Source organism: Pelecanus crispus, chromosome 6 (genome assembly GCF_030463565.1).
Source record: "Pelecanus crispus isolate bPelCri1 chromosome 6, bPelCri1.pri, whole genome shotgun sequence".
Lineage (NCBI taxonomy): Eukaryota > Metazoa > Chordata > Aves > Pelecaniformes > Pelecanidae > Pelecanus > Pelecanus crispus.
The window spans coordinates 27,965,294-27,989,102 of NC_134648.1; positions in this window are offsets into that span (position 1 = coordinate 27,965,294).

Below are 23,809 nucleotides of genomic sequence, written 5' to 3' on the forward strand. Positions count from 1 at the left end.
AGACTGCTGCATAATGTGGACTCAGCCCCAGACTGGCTCTGCTGGTTGCATTCTTGGGTTGCCTACTTTATATAGAGAGGTTACAATTAACTGCATTCTTCCACTGCCCCCTTTATGAACATAAAATTTGTTAGCTGTGGCTTTTAATTATGAATATGGAGGGATCTGACTGGATTGCTGATGCTGTATATTAGAGATATCACTGCTACCAGTGCCTGGTTTAGGTCCTGTAGTTTGGATGTGAGGATAAGTTGCTTTTATTTCAGTTGTCCAGTCTTCAGACTCCACTGTGGTCTGTAGCCATGGCTGCACCCTGAGCTCTGTCTTGAGTGTAAGCACTGCAGCAGATAAGTAGCTAGTTCTGCAATCATGCAGGCTGGGTGGTGTCTGTACTTAATGGCTGGGCTGTTTGCTCTATTCAGCCAGTGGCCAGCAGCAAGGAGTGGTGTAGAGCAGAAGAAAGTAGGAAATGTATGTGAAAAACTGCTTCAACTTCTTAGATAAGGGAGCTGGGTGCAAATACTCAGTCTAGAGGTGGCTTGGGCACAACAGATGTCCTGCAGTTGCACATGTGTGCAATCACCCTGACAGCAGGAAGCTGTATGAGAGAGAAGTAGATGGTCCTTGCCTGAGACCAGAGGTGGTCCCAGGACCGTCTCTTGTCAGGGTTGGGGTTGGTAGGAATAACCCCAGTAGCAGTTCAAAGGGATGGCTTTGCTACCTGCTCAGTTTTCCTTCTGGGAAGAAAGACTTGTGCAGGGGATCGAGGCCCCAGCAGTGGGTCCCTGCTCTGTCCTTATCCCTGGACACAGCAGTGATTGGGGAGAGTAGGTATGACTGGGCAACTGGTTTTTATGGAGGTCTGATGAGGCTTTGCTATTTTGAGACACCTGCCCCCTCCTGCACAGATCCTTCAAGCTGACCTTTGCTATAGCAGAAGGCACCCTTCTTAGCAGTAAAGCTTGCTAGCTTTTGTAGCACAAAGGCAATTCTCTAATGTGTTCTTACTTGTAAGATTCTTGTTCAGTTACAGATGCCAACACTGAGCAGCAAGTAAAAAGGAGCCCATGCTGGGTTTCCTTCTTGGGTTTTGTCTGTTTTTAGCAAAATCTTCCTACTGGAAGAAATGCATGTACAGATATAAAAGTCTAGAGGGAGAATATTTCTGTAATAAAGACTTTGCTAAAAAAATATATTTCTGCCTACAACTTGTGCATTGCAGTGGTTTCCCCTTGCTTCCTCTCCACCCCCTTCTGCTTACGTGCAAATCACTGACACCTTGTTTGTACAAGGTAGTAAAGGGCCTGCCAGAAGCTGTTCTGAGGCCCACGTGTGAGATCAATGCGGACTGTGAAGATACTGCCCAGCAGAAGAAGGTGACAATTTTCCTAGGCTATATTCTGGAGGAAACTTTGACTTGTTTTATGCAGTATGTCTGTCCTAGGGTGAGCTGAGTGAGTGGTAGTTCTTTTGAATTACCTGCTGTCTCCTAAGCTAAGCGAACTCTGTCACTTCAAATCTGTACAGTCTGCACTGTATGAAGTCATAAGCCTTGGGGACTAACTCTGGCAAAACATAAGCTTGCTGCTATGCTCACAGTGCATACAGCTTTTGCTAGCTTAGCTTTATCATTTTTTCCTCTTCCTGCTCACCTTCAGTAGGCTCCTGCCTCCAGGCTGCTATTTTAAAAAAAGATTTCTCAGCCCCTGCCCTGCCACTGTGAGGAGGAAGAAAGCTGACGTAGCCATTTTTGTAGGTTATGCCACCACACACTAGGCTTCACTGTTTAAAAAGCTCTTGAGAAGCAGATAGAGTAACTGTATGAATCTTCTTGCTTCCCTCAGCTAAGCAGTTGAGAAATGGATATGAGCTGCATCTCGAAATTCCTTCAGGTCCTGCTCCATGGTGGTGTTTCTGGCCATTTAAAATGGCTGTCCTTAGAAACACCTGTGTTAGCATGCTAATGGAGTCTGGAGCTGTTGTTTTACAAAGTAATAAGCATGACCTAAGTCCTCATACATATTTGAAGAAACAGAGTGAATTTTGCAGAGAAGGAGGTACTGGGGTGCTTACAGCAAACACTGGTGGCAACGGGTCTAAAGCCAAGACTTCAGTTACCCTGACCAGCTGAGTGCGGAGCAAGAGGCGCTTAAATGGATCCTGGACCCACAATAGGGTGCAGTGATCTGTCTGATCTATGAGTACAACTTGTTCCTTTAGGCTGTCCTGGGCTGTGCTTGAGGAGAGCCTGGTTCTTGGTCATATGGGATCTCCCCCCTTTCTGGCTGGTTTCCCAGAGCATCCTGCTTTAATCGGGTTGCCATGCTTTCCCAGGGCCTCACGGTTTACAGGGCTACACTTCGTGGTAAAGCTGCCAAACCTGACCAGATGGCTGCTTGGTGGGGAAGGGCACAGCTGGTTCTCCTTCAGCCTGATGTGGAGCTGGAAGGAGAAAGGAGGGAAAGTGAGGACTGCTGCTTGTCTGCAGCTTGGGTCCCCAACTGCCCGAGCTCCGTGGCAAGCACTTGCCTTTGGCCACTGGAGGGAGGTGTTCCACCAAGAAAATGCAGCCTGGGTGCTGCACTATCAGCGGCATCGGCTGGTCCCTGGGGGATGAGATGATGACACTGATCACTTCCTTCTGCTCCTAGTTACTCCTGGCAGCAGGGTAGCTAAAATAACTTGTAATTACAAATGTATTCTCCTTGTAAACGATTTGTGCTGCATGCCTGGCATTTTTAGGGATAATTTTCCCTTCCATTTCTTGGAGCAGTGCACAGTTGGATATTTTGTTGCATGTCTTCCACTACTGTATATGGGTTGTGCTTGCTTCTCGGGTTTCTGCCCAAAGTAGCTCTGGAAGTTGAAGATAGCATGAGGAGCTTCTCCTGCTGCTTCTTTCTTTGTCCCCATATTTTTCCTGTTTCCCTCCATCCTCGGTTCCTTTGTGTGGTCCATCTGGGGGGAAGGAGGCAGTATTTGATGCTTATAAACATGTTCTAAAAAAGGATTCCAGGAAGAAAGGCCTCAGACCTTCAGAGAGCAAGAAACCTGCTGCTGCTCCTTGGGCCAGGCTCCCAGCTCATCTCCAGAGGTAAAGGTTTGCTGCTGGAACTAGAAATCAAAATAGCACTCAGACTTCTTGGGAGCTACAATATTTGTCTAGCAAAACCCACAGCGCCAGCCTCTGCAGTAGCTCAGCACATGGAAGCATTTTGTGCGTAACCAATAAGCTGCTATATAGCTGTCCCAGGCCAATAATTAATACTGCAAGAGTATAGTTGTGACCTCCCTGTGGCCTTAAGCAAGGCCCCTAGTAATGAACTGGTGACATTCCTCATTCTGTGTGATCATGAGGAACTTGGAAGCTGCTATAATTCTTCCCATGAGGTGTTTCTTCCTTCTGGAAAGGGAAGAGGGATTGTGTTAGTCAGAGTGGGTGTGGGTAAGCCTATAGGTCGCAATGCATCTTGTTGTCTGTGACGGTTTCTGCATGGCACATACCCAAATGTAACATGTGGCAGCTGTTCTTTCCTCTGTAACTCTCCCATGTGTGGTGGTGTGGCTGGTCCCTGCCAGCTTTGCTCAGGAATTGAGGCTGAATTTGGTAGACTTCAGAAAAAGTCTGATTTCTGGCTGCTGAAGGACGGACTACAAGTGGTGGTGTCAGATGCCGTGACTTGGTTGGGGAAGGTGAGGAACAGCAGCCACAGGGGCTCATGCTGAAAAGCCTGAGGACCCTGGGATTCCCACAAATGCATTTTAACAGCCAGTTGCTGCCACTCAATGCCATAAATGGAGAACATACCCTCAATTATTCATGGTCTGGCTCTAACCCATTAGCCTCTGAGACTTGGCTCTAGCCTTGGCCTTTTATTATAAAGAATAAACCTCAGTTAGCAGCCAGGATTTCTGAATGACATCTTAAGCCAGGTTGTCACTAAAAACTTGTCAGTGTAAAATCTGCTAACATGGAAGTCTTCAAATACTTGTGAGCTTGCAAAAGGTCCCTAGCAAAAACTATGCTATTAGTGAACCAAAGCTATTAGTAAAATGTTGCCAGTAAGGCAACTAAGTGTGCTTTAGGCATTATAAACAGTTTCTAGCAGACATGTGCTGGTAAAGATTCTTGTGGCAAGACTCTCTTCTGCAAAATGTGGGAAATTACCTTCAAAGTAGACTGTGTAAGCCTAGCCATACATTCTTACTTCTCATAGGTATGAATTTTCTGGTTTCGCTCTTCTAAGCTCCTAATAATACAATTAGCTGGGGTGTGTGTGTGTGCTGTTCGGCTTTCGTGGGGAGGGATTAGGGGAATATTGGATGCTCTGTCTCTGGAGAAAAGGTATTCTCAGTTCTCCAGGCAAAAAAATTACCCCCATTTAAAATGGGGGTTTAAGAGAAGAATAAATCTCTAAGTAGTATGTGGATGCTCTAAGAGGCATGGAATTGGAGACGGAAAATCCTGCTTTAGCCCCCAAGGATGGTATTTGCACACACTTGAATTAAATTTCTCTCTGGTGCCTTCTTTCCTATACCTCTCTCACTAATGAAGGGCATCATGAGGTGACTTGTCTATCCACAACAATCCAGAGTTAAGCAGAAAATATAGAAACCTACTTCTGTAACCACAACAGACCCCATCTCTAGGAAACTAGAGAGCATTTCCCTTCCTTCCTATAGGCTCCAGATGTTAGTAACTCCCATTCCTTCACAATGTTGCTTTGAGCAATGGGAGCAGCTTGCAGGTTATCTTGATACTGCTTTTTGTTCTGTGAGTGTTCACCAGGTTAGGAACTAGTGGTTTACACCTATGTGAGGCCATCATGCTGCTGCTCCAGACCTGCATCAGATCTAGACCTCCGGCAGGACCCCAGATGTGCACTGCATCACACTATAGTGGCAGACCTTGTCCATCGTGTGACTCTTGCCAGCGTTACCTGCTATTCATAACCTTAAGCCTTCTCCATGTTGTCTCTTCTTGTCCAAGCAATTTCCCTGGAAGTTCTCGGTCTGCAGTTCTTTCTGGATCTGGCTGCCCTGGCATCAGGTAACTAACTCCAAACAGTTGTGACAGTGCTGGAGATCAGAGGAATGTGCGTCAGACTAACTTTTTTCTTTTTTGCCCTGCTTAGCATTACAGACTGGACATATGGAAGCTCTTCAGAGGCAGCAAGAATCCCAGAGCATGTGATCATCTGAATTGCTTACCCAGCATGCTTCCTGGGTATTTTCTACATAGCACTTCTGGAAACTATTTAGGATTTACTAGGGTGGAAATGTGAGGTCCTGTCAAGACCATGTTACAGTATAGGCATGTGCTTTGGGCGCTGAACTTGCAAAATGATGTCAGAATAGTGTAACTCATGCAGTGATGTCTGCAGAGAGCCTGGAACAATAACCCAGCAGAGAGCAGACCTTTAATTTTGGCAGAGGTTGTTTTGCAGTGCTCTTAAGTATTTGAAAAGAAGTTGTCCTTTTAATACCATGTTGTAATTAACTCTGCTTAGCACTGGTTGGGAATTCTTTTGGCAAAACAGTTTTTCCCTAGAGGGCGTAGGTTCCTATAAAACAAAGTGTGTTTTGTTTATGGGGTTTTTTCTTCTGCTTAAACAGGACTGAATATAGTTGGATAACTTCTGATGGAGGGGGTTCTTCTGCTTTCTTAGTGGTTGCCTCATAGTAAACATTATGTAAAAGACCTGGAGTTGGACAAAATAGGATTATAAAAACTTATTCTAAATATGTGACCTAACAACAGGGTGGTCTTCTGAGGTGGGATAGACTGGGGACATGGGTACATTTTTTTTCCTTGTGAATAGTCAAGAGTATTGGCTGCATCTGAGGAAAAGAAGAAATTTTTTTGTCCTTAAATCTGCATTTCTTAAGCTCTGGGGGTTGAAGAAAAAAGAAAAGGGGGGGGAGGGTGGTGCAGACACCAAACCAACCAACAAAGAATAAACTACCCAAGATACCACTGTTGCCCCTAGGCTGGATAGAATTAGACTAGGGGTTGCCTGTTACTTCCCCTTCAAGGAAAGGTGTCTAACACATGTGCAAAGCAGGTCCACTTTGACACACCACTTAGAATCATAAAATCATTTAGGTTGGAACAGACCTTTAAGATCATCAAGTCCAATGGTAAACATAACACTGCCAATTCCACCACTAAACCATGTCCCTAAGTGCCACGTCTACATGTGTTTTAAATACCTCCAGGGACGGGGACTCAGCCACTTCCCTGGGCAGCCTGTTGTTGATTGACAACCCTTTCTGTGAAGAAATTTTTCCTAATATCCAATCTACACCTCCCCTGGTGCAACCTGAGGCCATTTTCTCTCATCCTATCACTTGTTACTTGGGAAAGGAGACCAACACCTGAACACTTGGTATCTTGGAGTGGCTCCTCTAGACCCCCGTGGGCAATTCTTCAGAGCTGCAGAACTAAGCCAGGCTTAAGCAGGGCAGAGCAGCAGTGAGGTGGCCTCCACACGGTGTATGAGAGAAGCTGCCTGGATAAATCAGTGGGCGCTCTTTCCTCAAAACTTATACGCTCTATATAGTTACCTGGGAACAGAGTACAGTTTTACAGGACCTTTGACTTCAGTGTCTGCATGGCAGCAGGCGTCACCAATTTCATGCTGCTTGCTGGGTGGAAAGCTAATGTGCTTCTGTGTGCTGTGAGGCCAGGGAGAGACTGGTGGAGACACTGTGAAATGATGCTGCCGCTGCTAAGATTTGTGTAAGTTCAAGGAGGGACTGGAAAAGATCATGGGGGGTGGGGGGGGGAAGTCCATCAAGGGCTATTAAATAAACAGAGGCAGATGCAACTTCTGCTTGGGGAAGTTATTTTTAAAACTGTATGCTGTGTAGTCAGTGCATGGAGTTTGGAAGAAAGCAGTGTTAATATTTGAAAACCATGGAAACAGCTGGGAAATCCTGCCCTGATGTGAAATTCCACCTGAGGTAATCCTAGCTGCCTGTGGCACTGTTTATCTGAGTGCCATGCATTGTTCCCACTGCAGATGTTTAATTGGATGTTTGCTTGGCTGGGGAGTGTGAGAGGAAAGGGAACTCCATGATGAAATCAAACCTAAGATAGGTGATACTTCAGTATTATGGTGGAAACTTAAATGCACAAAAATCATGGCCTCCTGCTGCTGGTTTTGCTGTTGGGTTTGGGTTTTTTAATGCCCCCAGAAGTAATTTCTGCAAGCGGTGTGTTAAATTAGTATATGGTACAACTGTATTGTAAGCCGACAATGTGACTGTACTTCAGTGACTCTGAAAAGCAATATCCCAGCAACTTGTACATCTGACATGCTGACAACGGTATATCATCGATACAGATTTATAGGGTTTGTTTTTCTGTTGTTTGTTTTTTCTTGTTTTGTTTTTAAGTGGAGATGCACCAGTGCCAGGTCTGTACGAGCCTGTAGAAGCGAGGTGGTGTGGAAGCCTCCGGAAGGTGGGGGACAGCAATGGGAGGGGATGGCGTGGGGAGGAGGGGGAGCCCTTGGCACGTGGCCTGGAGGCGAGGGAGGTGCCTGGGACAGAAGTGGGGTCTGCCCTGACAAGAGGGAGCCAGAGCAGAGGGCAGGCCCCTGCAATGAACAGGGTGGGAAGGTGGTAGGGATCTATTTCCAGGCATTTAGCCACAGCCATTTGCCCTAGCAAATCTGAATGACTATTTGGAAAAGGGCTTAGCTGTAATTTGTGTTCTTACTGGTAACCTAGTTTATGCCCCAGGGTGGCGTGTAAGGCAATGGTGAGACTATCACCTCAGGGCTGTTGCCTGCTGTAAGCCAAGGAGGGGTTGTCTGGCAGTGGAGGTGGTGCATCTGGAAGCCGGTTGCCTCCTCGAGGCAGTGAAGGACAGGCATGGCAGTGCCAAGGCCTCACTTCCCTGTTCTGCAAGATGCTACGGACATGGCGGGAGCGGGGTGCAGGGGCAGGTCCCACCTGTGAGGGAGGTGCGCCCGGAGGAGCCGCAGGAATGGACCCCCGCAGAGCAGTGCTCATGAGTCAGCTGCTGCCCTGAGGAGCCAGCCAGCATGGCCAGGTAGGTTGGTTTGCTGAGGAAATGCCAAGCTGCAGTCTGGCCGTGAAGGGCAGCAGGATGAGCTGCAGTCAGCCCTGGAGGGGACGTAGGAGGCAGATTTCTCTGGAAGAGCTGCTCTCTGGAAACTGGTACCACAAGACAGGCAGGGTGGCAGGCGGCTGTATTTCAGCTGTCGAGGTTTGGTCATATCAGTTCTCACCGGCGAGAGGGGCAACAGCTCCCATGCCTGAGCGGTAGTGCTCTGGTGTATGGCTGCTGTTGTGCAAGTAGCCAGCAGGGAATACGGAAACCACAGCACCTTTATCCTTAAGCGACTCTGATGCCTTCCCCCAATTTCAGGATCAGTTTGAAACCAGTTGTTTATAAAACAATCTACTAGCTTGCCAGAGTTGCCTTTTGAGTACTTCCAAGTATTGGCAGTCTGTCTATTGCTTTATACAATCTCACCATAGATGTTATGAAAACAATCTTCTGCCTCCTTTAACACCTCAGGTTGAATATTCTTTCTCATGCTTTCTGGCTCTTCCTAAAGTCCCCAGCAACTTCTGCTTTGGCTAGTGAAGTACCAAAACTTGATGAGAAAGTTTGGCTGCAGAATGCTGTGGGTTGCAGGATATTGGTTGCGAAGAATCCCCTCGCACTGGTGAGCTGTGAGCAGAAGTGGGAAGATGTCCTAACAGGGACCAAGGCTTCAGAGCAGAGGTGTGTCTGGGATTTGGGAGCCCTCTCTTGTTTTCTCTTAAATTTCCCTCAGTATCCCAGTGGTCGTTAGTGAGGAGCTTGCACTTTGTTAGAGTAGTAAAGAAGCTGGTTATGTGATGAGAAGATGCAGAGAGCACATCGCTGATCAGATGGCTATCATAAAGCTGGCAATTTCGTGCCTGGCTATAGTGGAAGCTAATTAGCTCAAGGCCATCTCTCATCTGAGCAAGGCAACAGCAGGATTACATTGTCTTCCTATTAGGCAATAGTCTTGCCTGACATAAAACGAGATGTCTGGTGATTCTCATAATTGCATACAGCTATTTATTTTTTACCACAGCTAGATTGTCTCACTCTTTAATGGTAATGACATCTTCTTTCCTCCTCTCCTCTTGAATTCATTGCAAGCCATGCTCCAATAGCAAAGAGGAGAGTAAAGCAGAAGTAGAGGAGGAAGTAGTGTCTGTCTCTACTGTGAAATCAGCTTGGTAGGAAAGGGCAGTCTGCTAGCTCCTGTCTCAATGGTGAAATCTCTAGGATAACTGCTTCCCACTCAACCCTTCATTCTCCCCAGCTGAGAGAACTTTTGTCACATGTTCCTGTTAGTGCTGTCAGGACCTTGCAAGTATTTGGCAGTACTGCCAGCAGTTCTGCACCATGCAAGCACAATGCCAGCTCTGTCCTTAATGTGGCAACCTCTACCCGCCTGTCCTCCTGTGTGTGTGGTCATGCTAGAATTCAGCATTAAAATTAGTTATCTGTAGCTATCAGCTGAGGAATGTAATTAGCTTTTAATATGCAGAGATGTTTCACACAAGGATAAGAACCCAGGACCAGACGGTTTGAGAGTATGGCATGTTTCAGGATTCTGGAAGGCTTGTCATGCTTACAGTTGCTGTTGTCAGATTCCATCAGAAAAGCAAAACCTACCTCATTGGAAAGAAAAGATTATGGTTAGGATCCATGCAAGGACAAATAAAAGCTTGTTAAAACTGTAAAGCCCACCTGTTTATGATGGACTAACTGGTGACAGAAGCAGAGAATACCTTGATAATCTGAGGGAGGACTATATTTGTGTCATTGAGCCTAAGTCTGACCAGCTAACACTGCTGTTAGACATGCTGAGGGGAGCAGCCTGGCATGCTGTGTCAGGTTTAGGGTTATCCAGAATTTGGGCAGGGAGTGTTTGAAGAGCACACTGTGTAGTGATAAATAGAAAAGGGTGGATGCAAAGTCTAACAGCCAGCTTTTTTTTTTTTTTTTTTTTTTCTTTTCTCCCCTGGAGTTAGTTACAAGTACAGTGAGGTTTGGGGCAAGAAACACTGTAGCTGGAGTTTGCCCAGTCCTCAGGAATGGATGAAGGCTGGTGTTGATAGGATTCTGTGGCTTCAGTAACTTCTTGTTTATGGGAACTAAGTGAGACATGAGTTAAGAATGAAGGATGAGTAGCTGTGCGAGGAGGTTCTAGTTTAGGGAAACTTCTGGTGCTGGAAATTCTTGTTAATATATGGCTAAACTTGGGTTAGCTTTGGGATGGGATAGATGGAAGAACACCTCTTACTGCGGAATTCTGAAAAACTGTAACACCAGAAAAAGAAACAATGTTTTAGTTTGGGGTGAAATGTGTTGAGAAGGCCAACCTATTTATTCCTTTAGGTCTAGACGGCAAATAAAAAACATTTTGGTGCCAGTTGGGTACAAGGTCCTAGAACAACCTTTAACTGTGACCTTAGCACCCATGGTACAGCAATTCTTCAGGACTGTGCCCAGAATAACCAGGAGCTGTGGTCAGCCTGCTACTGGTACTTTGTTACTTGGTCGGGGGAGGCAAAAGTTCAGTCTGATTCCTTCCTAGGCATAGGCGTTGTCACAGCATGGTGTCAGTGAAGTAACTGCAAGCTATAGGATCCTACTGAATGTAGCTCTTTAAACTATCCATGGAAGTCTTTTAGTATGTAAAACCAACTCACATTCTCCTCATTTTTCTTGCAAACCCTGCCACTGCATCCTGATTGCTGAGACCCTGTGTCTTCTAAATAAAACCCTTGAATGCTGCTGTTTTCTTGTTCTGCTTCTGCAAGCCTTGAGGGCATAATAAGAACCAGTCATGTCCTTCTTTATCCAACAGCAAAGCCTAACCCCAGCTATATCTCCAGTGTTCAAGATAGTTTGATGTTGCAGGCTCAGCCACAAATAAAGCACAAGCCCAGGAGCCCTAGCTGCAATGGTTCTTGTCACTTGTGCAAATTTCTGGGATTCATCAACAAAACGAGCTCATAGTTACTTCTTATCCATAATTCTAACTTTAATAAAAGGCTGCTGAGGCACTGTGTCCCTGAAAGTAATCATGGCTTGGAGGAGCTTTCTGGCACGCAGTCACAGCTTACTTTTGGAAACCTACAAGCAGGAGACAGATTGAAACTCTTTGATGCTTATATTTTGGAAAAAGAAGTATAAATCCAATCTGAACCCTGGAGTTCACTTAGCACTGAAATAGGCCTCCCTGCAAGCTCAGCAGGAGTCACCGGGTCTTTGCCACAACAGCCTCATTATGTCTGTAAGCCTTCTGCTATTGCAGTAAAAGCTGTTTATTACTACCTCCTAATGCTAGTCTAAACTGTGGTCTGCCAAAGCCCAAAGGTCTCAAAGCGGTGGTAGTTCCTAGGACGTTGCTGATGTCTACCCTTTGGGATGTGTGTGTAAATGCAACTTAGTGTTGAGTAATTTTATTCCTAACTCTACCTTTTAGTGAGAGCACAGACTCATTCAGCTGCTTTGAAGTTTGGCACAGGCGACAGGACCCTAAACAGAACTGCTTGGTGTCTTGCCACCAAAGATAAGGCCAGGATTTGGGCTGGGATTAAGATTTATTGTTCTGATTTATTGCCTTTCCTACAGGGCAAGAACGAGCTGGTTCCGAGAGGGGCTGATGGATGTTTAAGTCCTAGTCAGGACAGCTTGAGGTGAGGCTAGGGTTGGGCAGCATTTGGGAGAGCTGGGGTCTAAAAGGGGTTTTGGTGATATATTCAGGGGTTTTAGTATTAAGAGAAAGACTGGTGAAGGCCTTGGCAAATGCATGAGACTTAATGTGGGAAGTGGTCACTGGACTAGGTTTAAAACTAAAATCAGGAAAGAATGGTTATTAGTGATGGACTTATCAGTGAGCTCTGTAGGATATACAGTGTTTGGATGAAGGCTTGGACCAGTAGCGCTACCCTTGAGAGAAGAGATGGCAGGCAATCTAAGGTCCTCAAGAGACCTTCAGTATATTTTTTTGTGTTGACATGAGTCTTAATTTTTCAGACATTATCTTTGAATAAACTTCATGGTATTCATTTCCAGAAGGACCAAGATCTCAACTGAGTACTGCACTCTTAGCACCTAGTCCTAGAATCCCATTTCTCATCTTATGTTTAACCATTAAAGAGTCCTTCCTGCCTGCTCCTACATAATTCCCATGAAATACTTACCAGAGCAAAGCTTGTCGTGATCTAAGGTTTCACCTCAGCCACAAGCTGATCTGATCTTTGTGTGGAAATTGCACCAGAACAGCTTAGATGGGGTGCTGTAGAGTCATCAGCTGCTGATCACCATTGTCCTACACTCAGGACCTGAAACTGTTCTTTTATGAGTCACGCAATGTATCAAAGCACTGATTCTACTCCTTGGAAATCAAGTGTCATGCTAGGTAATAACTCACAGATGTATTTGATCTTGCCTTGTTCCAAAGATACAATGATATTTCAGGATAAATCAGTTTTCTGGTTTTGCGTTGTCTTTTAGCAGTTTTTCTCCTTTCAGAAGTTTTTCTCCCTTCCTCACCTCCCCCTGTCCTCAACCCTTCTCAAACTAGGGTCTTGAAAAAGGAGTGTGGAGGCAGTGGTGTTATATGTTAGTTGCAGAACTAGCAGCTTGGAATGTTCTGATCTCTTAAAAATCCAGGGAGTGGGGTGCTTTGGCAGGAATCTATCTTTTTTCCTTGAAGGTCTCTGACTTCATTAGACCTTGGAAAGGAGAATGAATTTTGAAGGCCTGTAAGGAAGTTGCTTTGATATGAAAGGGGCTCGAGTTCCTGTGATCTGTATGGATGGGGATTTCTTTCTTGGAACCAGTTACTCACACCCATGTGGCAGACCGCCTTGTCATCTTAGTACAGTAATACTCCTTTCCAAAATGCTCCAAGGGGGGTTGTTTTGGTTTAAGGGAAAGAGGAGGAGGAGGAGGGAGTTTCCCTTGTGCTTGCCAAGGTACGAGGCAATCCTCTTCTGAAGCTACTGCCAGCCCCTATTACCCTTGAGTGCTTCTTGTTGTCACCTGCTATTACCAGAGCGTTTATGAATTCCTTAGTGGCTCATTTCAAACTAAAGTATCTGTGTTCCTTCTAGACCCTGCTGCTTACCGGCTCCAACCCAAATGCAAGGGCATGGGAGAGATTCTCAGAGCTTCAAAGGTTAGCCACAAGCTCCCAGCATATTACATTAAATGCTGCCACCAGCTTCAATCAGGGAATGCAGGGTGCCTCTCAGCAAGAGGAGATGAGAAGCTGGTTTAATTGGGACATCCAAAGATGTGGACTTAATTAGGCAATTGTGTTCATCTCATCCGGGGATAGGAGGAATCACTGCAAATAGCCAATGGAAAGTTTTATGAGAACAGTTAAATATCTGCTGCCACTTCTTGTGCTTTCCCATGCAGGTTGGAGCTCTTCAGACTACTTTCAACTGATGCCAGGCTTTTTGTCATTTACAAGTGCTGCTCCCATCACCGCTTCAGCAGCCTTGTGCCAGATACTGTTCTACTTGGCTGTTTCCCCCTGGGGACTGTGCATTTCCCACATGTGATCCATAGTGGAGTGTGTCAAGCAACTGTTTGGGTCAGATACCTCATCTAAAGGTGAGGTGACTCCCAAACTCTTCTCATCCCAGAAAAAATAAACGGTTATTTCATCTTCCAAAGAGATAAACAGGCTTTCTTTCTTTTGTGATTTCTTCTCTTTCTGGCAATAATCTGCAATCACTTTTTCATTTAAAAGAAACAATGTTTTTGTTTCTTGTTGAAACGCCTACAACTTTTTTGTAAAAATTAATAAAATCTGGCATGAAAAGAATGAAGGGGATGTGCATTTCAGATTTTTTTCTATTTTTCGGTAACCAAAAATCTTCAAAAAAAATCTGTCACACGTTGCCCTCTAAAAAACCTAATTTCTTGTCTAGCCCCTGTGTTTATGTAAAACACCTTACCCTTTTCTCTCTCTAATGTTAAGATTTATAGGCTTCCTTCCTGGCTGCTAGCCTTTCCTCCACTGAAGAAAAATAAAAACAGCAATAAATAGATTCATGGTACTAAGGCTATAAATTTATAAATTCAGTTGCCAAAACTAATTCATCATTTGAACATAGGCACAAACTCCGATAAGATACAAACCTGCAGCATTCAGCCCATTCCACAGATTTTTATTTAGTTACTGCATTTACTCCATTGGGAAAAAAATCTGCTTAAGCCAAAAATTGGTGGGTGTTTTCCCAACTAACATTTCTATACTGATATCAGAGGTGTTACCTACCAGGCTCCCATGTGACAGAGCTGTGGCTCTTTGGGAGCATTGTTCTGTTGTATTTAGTTCATGTCTCAGTACTGGGTATATAAATTTGAAGTGTGTTTCTCCTATCTTTCTGCTCCCTCTTCATTTACAGCACTACAAAAATCCCCAGCCTGTATCCCAGGTCCCAGTAAATATTTAGCTATCTTTTAAATCTAGTACACAAACATTTGTAATAAGTAAAACAATGTATTTATATAAACTATCTCATTCTCCTAATGGGTGCTCCCCAAATTAATTTATATTACCAGAATAATGTGTTAGTATGTATATTTGTATTCCTGCTTTTCTGTAATATCTTTTTGGGAATTTTAAAGAAATTATAAGTCTCCAATTCTATCAAGCTTACAAAACTATTTTTCAAAAATCTCTCCATTAAACATATACGTATAAGTTCAATTTTTAGAAGAACTGTGTAAGGTACAGTATGAACACTTAATGGTTGGACTGGATGATCTTAAAGGTCTTTTCCAACCTAAACGATTCTATGATTCTAACACTCTGTGGCCCACAGTAAGCATCTTGCTGCATTTAATTTCTTTTTTGCTAGTAACATTTAGCTTCCTTGCTTCTGACCTGACCTGACCTGATGTGGTATTCACTCTTCAGCAGCCATTTATCCTGGCATACTTTGGATTTAGCTAAATGAGAGGGCATTTTCTTTTATGCTCAGGGAGTTTCTGTGAAAATTGGTAAACCAAAATGGCTCCCTTCGGGTCTGACTTCAGTGGTAGTGGGGAGAGAGGTGGAGGTAGGGGCAAGAAAGGAAGGAGCCATAAAATTCAAAGAACTATTTAAGAACCTGATTTCAAAAGCCGAGTTCCCCAAAGTAAGCTTCATCTCTCTAACTTTGGGAACATACCTGAGGTGCTTAAATTGATAGCCTAGTCACAGCTGAAAACCTAATCTAAACTGGGAGATGAGCCCTTCAGTAGCTGCTGAAGAGAGACTCAGATTATAGATTAGAGGCACTGCTCAGGGCTATTCATATCTCTCTATCCATTGCCTGTGGAATCTGAACATGGGCAACGCCATTACACTTAGCACACATGGTTATCCCGCACTTCAATTAATCTCAAAGTTAGCTGATTCTTTCAAGTTTCAACTCTTGAGTAGGATCTGGAATGTCTCTTGGGCTACACTCATTGCAGACATATGTCGGGGTGTAGACCACATCTGTGGTGGTGATGGGGGAGAAAAAATGGTATGTGGAAACTTCTCCCTCCACTCCACCCTCATTGTCACCAATCCATCTCCATGGTTTAACATTTGTGATCTGAAGAATCTGTTCCCCAGGCCCTATTTCTGGCTCACTCTTCAAGTCATTCCATTTAACAGGCCTTGCCAAAAGTGATTGATGCTAGCATGAGGGAAAAGTCTAATGGCTTTCAGCTACAGTATTCACATTAAACCCCTGCTATAGAGCTGACATTAAGAGACTGCTGAACTGGAATGTTCTCATCTCATTCAGTAGAACTTGCTCTTACTGAGGTGTCACATCCTTCCCACAGTGGTAACGTGTGCCATGAAACTGCTGAAGATCCGCAGATCTTCCCTATTTACAAGAATACCTGGCAACTGTTTTTGCTTTGCTGATTATACTAGAGGTGTGCTGTTTCCACTTCACTGCAACTAACAGATCCCAGACTCTTAGGTGTTTTTGTTTTATTTTGCACTATAGTTGCCTTGGATCTAGGAACCTCAGGTAAAATATCAATCATGTTGTCTGTGATGCCTGACACTGGGCAGGAAAGGCTATTTCAAGCACTGTCAAGTAACGATTGTGAGGAGACTCCAGAATTCCTTTCTGAAAGCAGGCTGTTAGTCATGTTGTTTAAAACTGGAGAAATCTGTTAGAAAGCCATGAGAATTCTTTGCTGGGAAGCAGAAAGATAGGGGTGGGGACAAGGTCACATAAGCACTGCTAATGTCTCAGTTCCCTAACTCTTGAAAGCTTAGGCACTCGTAGTGGAAATCCAAGGGGCAGTTTCAGTGATAATACACAAGGTGGGAGTGGTGGGTGGCTCTGCCATGCTACTGAGGTGAGCACAGAGTCAGCATGTAATGGTGAAAGAGGGAGGAATCTTACAGCTTTTGTAGGTTCTATAGATGTAACTAGTTCATGAGTACTTCATAAACACATAGTTAGTTCCCACCTAAATCAACAACTAATCACACTTGTTTAGCTCCTTCCCCACTATGTTACAATAGGTTTCTGAGCATCCGAGTTCTGTAAACTGTACTTTTCCTGGTAACCCCACGATCAAGGAGAGCAATTCTGCTGCTCTGGTAGGGTCTAGATCTGTTGTCCTAGCTGCTAGCCCATGAAAGGGCAGAAATGTCAAGCTTTCCTTCTGAGATCCTTAGGAGACCACAATTCTGATTAGTTGTGGCTGGACAAGAATGCCAGACTTCATTAGAAATTTCATCCTTTCAAAATTCCCCAGGAGCCAAGCAAGGATAAAAAGAGCATCTACCAAATAGGGACAATAATCAACATGTAGGCTGCTGGCAACAACATGTAGAATGAGGTACATCCTGGTGCTGCTCCCTAATATTCTCCATTAACAGCCCACAGGCATCCTGGGGAAGGAAATACAGCAGACCAAAGGCCAGAGAACAGACAAAACAGGAAAGGGACAAGCACTCAAGACCCCTTGCAAATGAACCCAATTTATTAAAATGCATCCCACCTTCAGTCAGAAGCTTTATCAAGTGCCCTCCTGACCCTTTGTCCCTCTGCCTCTGCACTTGAAGCCTGTTTGCCCTGTACATTGCCTAGCTGTGAGTGCTGCCTCAGCGCTTGTACCCATCCCATTTTATCAAAATTGCTTGTTCTTTGACCAAATCTTTTTCTCATGCCCCTTCAATTGAGCCAGCTGAATTTTGCTTGGTCTCCTGTAACTATTTCTTTTTTCTGCTCTCAGTGAGTGAGGGAATGGAGGAGTTTGCCGCCTTTTTGTCATTTCTCTAGCTCCTTCCAAGCAGCTGGAATTTATTTTAATAAAGTTCATTTCAATAGAGCCTGGAGCCATAATACATGAGGCTGTGATCTCAGAAGAGCTCATAAATTAAGTAGGGTCAGCTCTGGTCGATGCATGCATAGGAGACCTCCAAGGACACCCTGTGTGCTGATCATCCTGTGCCAAGGATACAGCAACTGCCAGACTGTGGTCTGCCCAGTAGCCTGTCTCTTTCAGTACACTATCTCTAGCCATTGCCAAATGCTTCAGAGGAAGATACGTGATCCCTGTGGTGGGTGAGTTATTCTTAACTGACTGTAATATCCTTCTAGACCTTTGTGGCATGAAGTGTTGGTCACTCTCTCACAAGGATAGTTAGTAGGGGGGCACTGGACACTGGCTGCTTACCCAATGCCTGGACCACTCTCTGACACTCGTACCAAAGGCGCGCTTGTAGGCTGCTCTGTGATCAGCCCCATTTCAAACTTCACTGCCTGTCCTGAAGGATGAATGCACCACAGAGGTGTCTTGACTTCATGAGGGAAGTAGACAGCTTGAACATACCCTTTGCAATTTTTCCCCTGAAGCTAGATAGTAAGTGTGTGTTTAAAAGATATATAGTCTTGTCACAAAGACTCCAAAAGATGGTGACCTTCACAGCTACACTCTTGTAGTTCTAGCTGCCCAGAAATTACATCTTATTTAAATAAGACAGAATTTGTCTTGCTGAACTTCCAACTCTTGGCTCACATTATGTCTTTGTCAGAAAGATTGAAACGCCTGCCTGCTTGCCGCCTCCTCCTATTAAATGCTTTTCTATGTGTAAATCCATATATTCAGCAATTATGTCACCTCTAAAACTTTCCTTCTGTAAGCTGAATTAATTGAATAGAATAAGCCTTATTTTTGAAGTCTTCTTTTGTAGTTCTTGTGGTCCCTACTACATATAGCCCCACTCAGCCATAAAGCCTGTGTGCTTTGAAATCCAGCAGTCTGTTTTTAATTCAGATTACATTAAAATCCACTGATTAGTGGTAAAATAATCCTTTAGACTATGTTTGACAGTAGTTCTTCTTCATCAGTGAACATACTAATTTAACCTTTACCCTCCCAAGTCAAGGAAGCTTCTGAAAATACTAAGCATTTTTTCTAGTAAATGTTCACTCCTTTCCTACTACCTTGACCTTGACTTGGTGGTTGAAATCAACTATGAGGCATGGTCTCTGTTTTCTGGAATAACACGATGTGGAAAGAGTGGCCCTCAAAGAGCAGGAAGGCCTCCAGGTCAGTAACTTTCAAAAGCTGTCCTGTGACCTTCCCACTGTAGAAGGATGTACCAAGCTCAGGAGAACCCTCTTTCCTTCTTTTATAGTCTCTGGTGGTGTTGAGTGAGATAGGACTATTTGTTTTCCTCCTCTTGTTATTATAGTCCCTTTTCCTCTTGCCATAATGTGTTACTTCACCAGACTTGGAATCAGAGTTTGCACAGAGCTAGTCACCAAAAGATTAAATTCTTAGCATTGCTCTGCTTCCCCCTTCTCTTTCTTAGTGGCTTTTTTTTTTTTTTTTTTCACGGTTCCAGGATTATCTCAACACTTCTAAAGCAAAAGCAGCAAGCTAGAGCCAAACACTGTTAGAGCAGGCATTAGGTGGGCTTTTTCCACTGACAAAACTACCAACATTTCTCATTTCTGACCAGCAGTTCCTTGTGACCACTAAGGGTGACTCCCTTAGGTTTTTTTCAGTCTAGGGTAAAAAATCTGCTATCTGGCTGGACTGCTTAGTGTGTCAGTTTTTATTGTCTTGAATGTGAAACACATCAACAACAGCTTCTAGATAACAGACAAGCAGATGCTAATCTCCAAGTGTCACTTTGAGTTTGTTGGGTATCTGAATCCAAGTCTTTAAAGGGGCTGTGACAAAACACAGCATTAACTGGTGTTGCCGGTTAGTTTCATCATCTTCTGAGTGTCTGTCTGTCTGCGCCATCACCTGAGTAATGTTCCTTGCATGATATAATATGAGTGGCAAATATTCTGGGTCTGGATACCAGTGCTGATGCACGCTCCTGAAGTTTTGGCTGAGCAATGATAAGGATTCAGCCAGATGGTTTTGCTTGTAACTGACTGGATTTACTCTGTAAGGCCTGTGTTTTATTTTCTTCCTGCAGCAAAGAAGATGCTCTTCAGCATACAGCCTGCATTTCAGTTACAATTTTTTCCAGGTTCAATTTCCAGGGCCTACTGCACACAGCTCTATATCCAATATCTTGTATTTTGTTCTGTTGCTATCAGGAGGCTGTCCCTTAGGTTTCCAAGGCAGCCTTATCTGATTTCAGGTATGCTACGGCAGCCACCTTAGTAGCTATTAGCTGCCATGGATGACTGGGTTGAAGTCACAGAGACTTACGCTACTTAAATGGTTGATGTAGGAGAAAGGTATACTTAGTGGAGTCAAACTGAATGGAGAGTGAGAGGATATTGAATCAGAAGTTCTAAACATGCAGTGAGAAGGAAACTTCAAACATTTTTTCTTTCTCTTTTGCAGAAACAAATAAAGTCCTGTAATAACCCGTGACGTGTTGTGTGAATGGGTGTGGATGTGGGTGTCTCTGTTTCAGTGTGGCTCCATAACATGCTACAGATTTTTTTCTGTTTGCTTGTTTGCTCTGGGCATTTCATTCAGTTCTGCTGAGCCAGTAAACAGTGATCTGTGTATTGTTTTCATGATAAAATAGCTCATCCTCGATCACTGGGCACTCCTTGATGGAGGTATAGCATCCACTGATTTGAGATTTACCACCTCCTGAGATTAGGAAAAGCTGGAAAAGTGTGGTGGTTTGACCCTGGCTGGATGCCAAGTGCCCACCAAAGCCGCTCTATTGCTCCCCTTCTCCAACTGGACAGGGGAGAGAAAATATAACAAAAAGCTCATGGGTCGAGAAAAGGACAGGGAGAGGTCACTCAGCAATTACCATCACGGGCAAAACAGACTTGACTTGGGGAAAATCAGTTTAATTTATTACCAGTCAAATCAGAGTAGGAAAATGAGAAATAAACCCCAAATCTTAAAACACCTTCCCCCCACCCCTCCCTTCTTCCCGGGCTTAACTTCACTCCTGATTTCTCTACCTCCTCCCCCTGAGCAGTGCAGAGGGACAGGGAGTGGGGGTTGTGGTCAGTTCATCACACATTGTCTCTGCCGCTCCTTCCTCCCCAGGGGAGGACTCCTCACACTCTTCCCCTGATCCAGCGTGGGGTCCCTCCCACGGGAGACAGTCCTCCACAAACTTCTCCAATATGGGTCCTTCCCACAGGCTGCAGTTTTTCACAAACTGCTCCAGCGTGGGTCCCTTCCATGGGGTGTCATCCTTCAGGAGCAGACTGCTCCGGTGTGGGTCCCCCACGGGGTCACAAGTCCTGCCAGCAAACCTGCCCCAGCGTGGGCTCCTCTCTCTCCACAGGTCCTGCCAGGAGCCTGCTCCAGTGTGGGCTTCCCACGGGGTCACAGATTCATTTGGGCACATCCACCTGCTCCAGTGTGGGGTCCTCCATGGGCTGCAGGTGGATCTCTGCTTCACTGTTAACCCCCATGGGCTGGAGGGGGACAGCCTGCCTCACCATGGTCTTCACCATGGCTGCAGGGGAATCTCTGCTCCAGCGCCTGGAGCATCTCCTCCCCCTCCTTCTTCACCGACCTTGGTGTCTGCAGAGTTGTTCCTCTCACATATTCTCACTCCTCACTCCAGCTGCAGTTTTTTGTGTTCCTTTGGGGTTTTTTCCGCTTCTTAAATATGTTATCGCAGGGGCACTACCACTGTTGCTGATTGGCTCAGCCTTGGCCAGCAGCGGGTCCGTCTTGGAGCCAGCTGGCATTGGCTCTATCAGACACAGGGGAAGCTTCTGGCAGCTTCTCACAGGAGCCACCCCTGTAGCCCTCCCTGCTACCAAAGCCTTGCCACACAAAGCCAATACAAAAAGGAAGAAAGAATGTGGTATCAATACTAATACATGCATGATAGCTTTAGGGTGATACAGAAGAGTCATTGGCATGAATTACGTCTACGGGCCTCCCCTATGCCAGAGCCAGAGAGCACCGACAGCCTCTGCAACCTTTCCCCCTGCTCCCTGGCAAGGGCTTTGGCTGCCTGTACCCATGGCCAGCTCTGACAGGCACAAATGTAACTTGGAGTTTGGCTGCTGTCAAACACGCTGTGTGGGAGCTGTGTGCAGCCTTGTCAGGGGTCTCCCCCCTGGAGAGACCTGGGAGAGTGCTTGGGGGACTCTTTTAAACTCAGGCCCTTTGTCCTGAGCTACATTGCAGATATGCCTGGTCCCTGACCCAGTGACTCAAATTCGTGGCTTGACTTCAGACCTGCCTCACCTTTGTGGACTTGTCTGGCAACCGCTGGACTGAGGCCGACCCTGGTTAGCATCACTGGACCTGCTCTGCTTCCTTGCTCATGTACTGTGTGCCTGCACTCTTGTTGGTGAGGGCAGTGCCCTGCCTGCCCTGCTGTTACCCTCAGCCCCTTGCAGAGCAGCCCTCTCTTGCTGCTCTGACAACCTGCATCTGGCAAAGCTATGAGTGAGATACACAAGGTATCCCTAGCTTGTACTAATAAAACCTTTACAATGTCACATACCACAGTGCATTTTTGGAATGCATCAGAGAGGTTAAATGCTTGATTTGGAATATTAATCACTTCCTTTCTATAAAGCCAAGATCTTTTGGTACCATCAATTTAGCTGTTCAAGGTTCAAGGGGAAGAAAAAAGCCTACAGATGTGGGGAGACTTTTAAAACACAAGATAGGCTTTTCATACATAATATCACACTTCAAAGGCCACTATCTAGCACTAGTAGCACATGATTTATTCCAAAATAATTCCATGTGCTAATGTATTTTGAGAGATCATTTGTGCCTTTTGAGAGATTGTATAAATATATTAGGTTTAGGGAAAGTTAGTTAACAGTAGTCCCAGCCTCAATGGATTAATGAACTATAGAGTGCATTCATACAGTTCCAAACCATATAATAGGTACAGTGTCTCACATCACTCTGGACATGTATCACAGGGTTCTGCACCACACAGAGTGTTTTCAAATAGGATGTCTTTATAGTTTTTATTTCCAGTATAGTCAATGGCGCTGACAACACTTCAGAGGTCTTGCAGTTCATTTGAGAGAAACCTTTCCCACACTTCCAGCAAGCAATAGGAATTACTCTGGTCATCTTCCATGTGTGCTGGGCTGAGCTTATTTTACCACAGCCTTTAGAAAGTGTTTTCCAGGTGCTCCTTTATTATCTGACCAAAGAGACTGAAAACAGAGGCTGGAATAAAAGCTTCTTACAGGCCACTGGAGGAGATACAGGGAGGCTGTGTGAGGAGGAATTTTCTGGCTGTGGTTCCTTTTCTTGCTTCAAAAGCCCTTGCCAAATTCTGCATTCCACCTAATCCCCCAGATTCAGATGCTACCACCACTGGGGCAATCTCTGGGTCCTTTTCTAATCAGCAAATGGAGCAGCTTGCTGGCTGGGGATGACTGACTCATTGCCCAGAGATTCTCTTGACTGGAAAGAGTTCCCACCACACTGACTGAATGCACTTTGCTTACAGTAACAGGCCCTGACTTCTAAGATGAAGACAGTAAGGAACGAAGAGTACACCAACCAAACTGACCCCAGACTTACCAACATGTAAGTATTCTAAACTGTGGGAAAAAACTCATCCATGCTTCTTGAAGTCTCCACAATCCCTTCTTTGTGTCCTCTTCCAGGGCAGAACAGACAGGAACTAAATGAGACAGCAATCAGCCTGTATGCTTAATTAGTGCAATTTCCCCTGAGTGGCCTGTTGGTTTTAGGCATAGATGTAATCTGCTGTGTATGACATCCATACCATAGATATTAGAAATAAAGGCGGGAAAAAGGTCTGATGTTTTTGTACTCTATCTCATCCATTCCCCTTTGGTCATTGAGGGATTGTCCTCTACAGTCAAAACAGGACTGGGCAAAAGTACTGATGGGATGTCAAAGGCACAGCCTAATAAAACTTGCTAAAATATCTACTTGGGGAAAGGCAGAAGATTTCTTCTGTCTCTGTAGCCCCTCCATGCAGCAGAAGCTGGGTGAGTTGTTCCGGGCAAGTGCAATTAGAAGGTCCACGCTTGTGTCTACAAGGAGGGTTTAAATACTAAGAATGTGAGCTGGGAAGAAGTTTTAAATTCCCTACAGAAGCTGTAGGACTAGCAACTCAAGAAGCAGTTAGAAGTTGTCGTGGTTTAGCCCCAGCCAGCAACTAAGCACCACGCAGCCGCTTGCTCACTCCCCCTGCCCCGATGGGATGGGGGAGAGAATCGGAGGAGTAAGAGTGAGAAACACTCCTGGGTTGAGATAAGAACAGTTTAATAATTGAAATAAAGTAAAATAGTAATGCTAATAGTAACAGTATAATAATGATAATAATAATAATGATACACA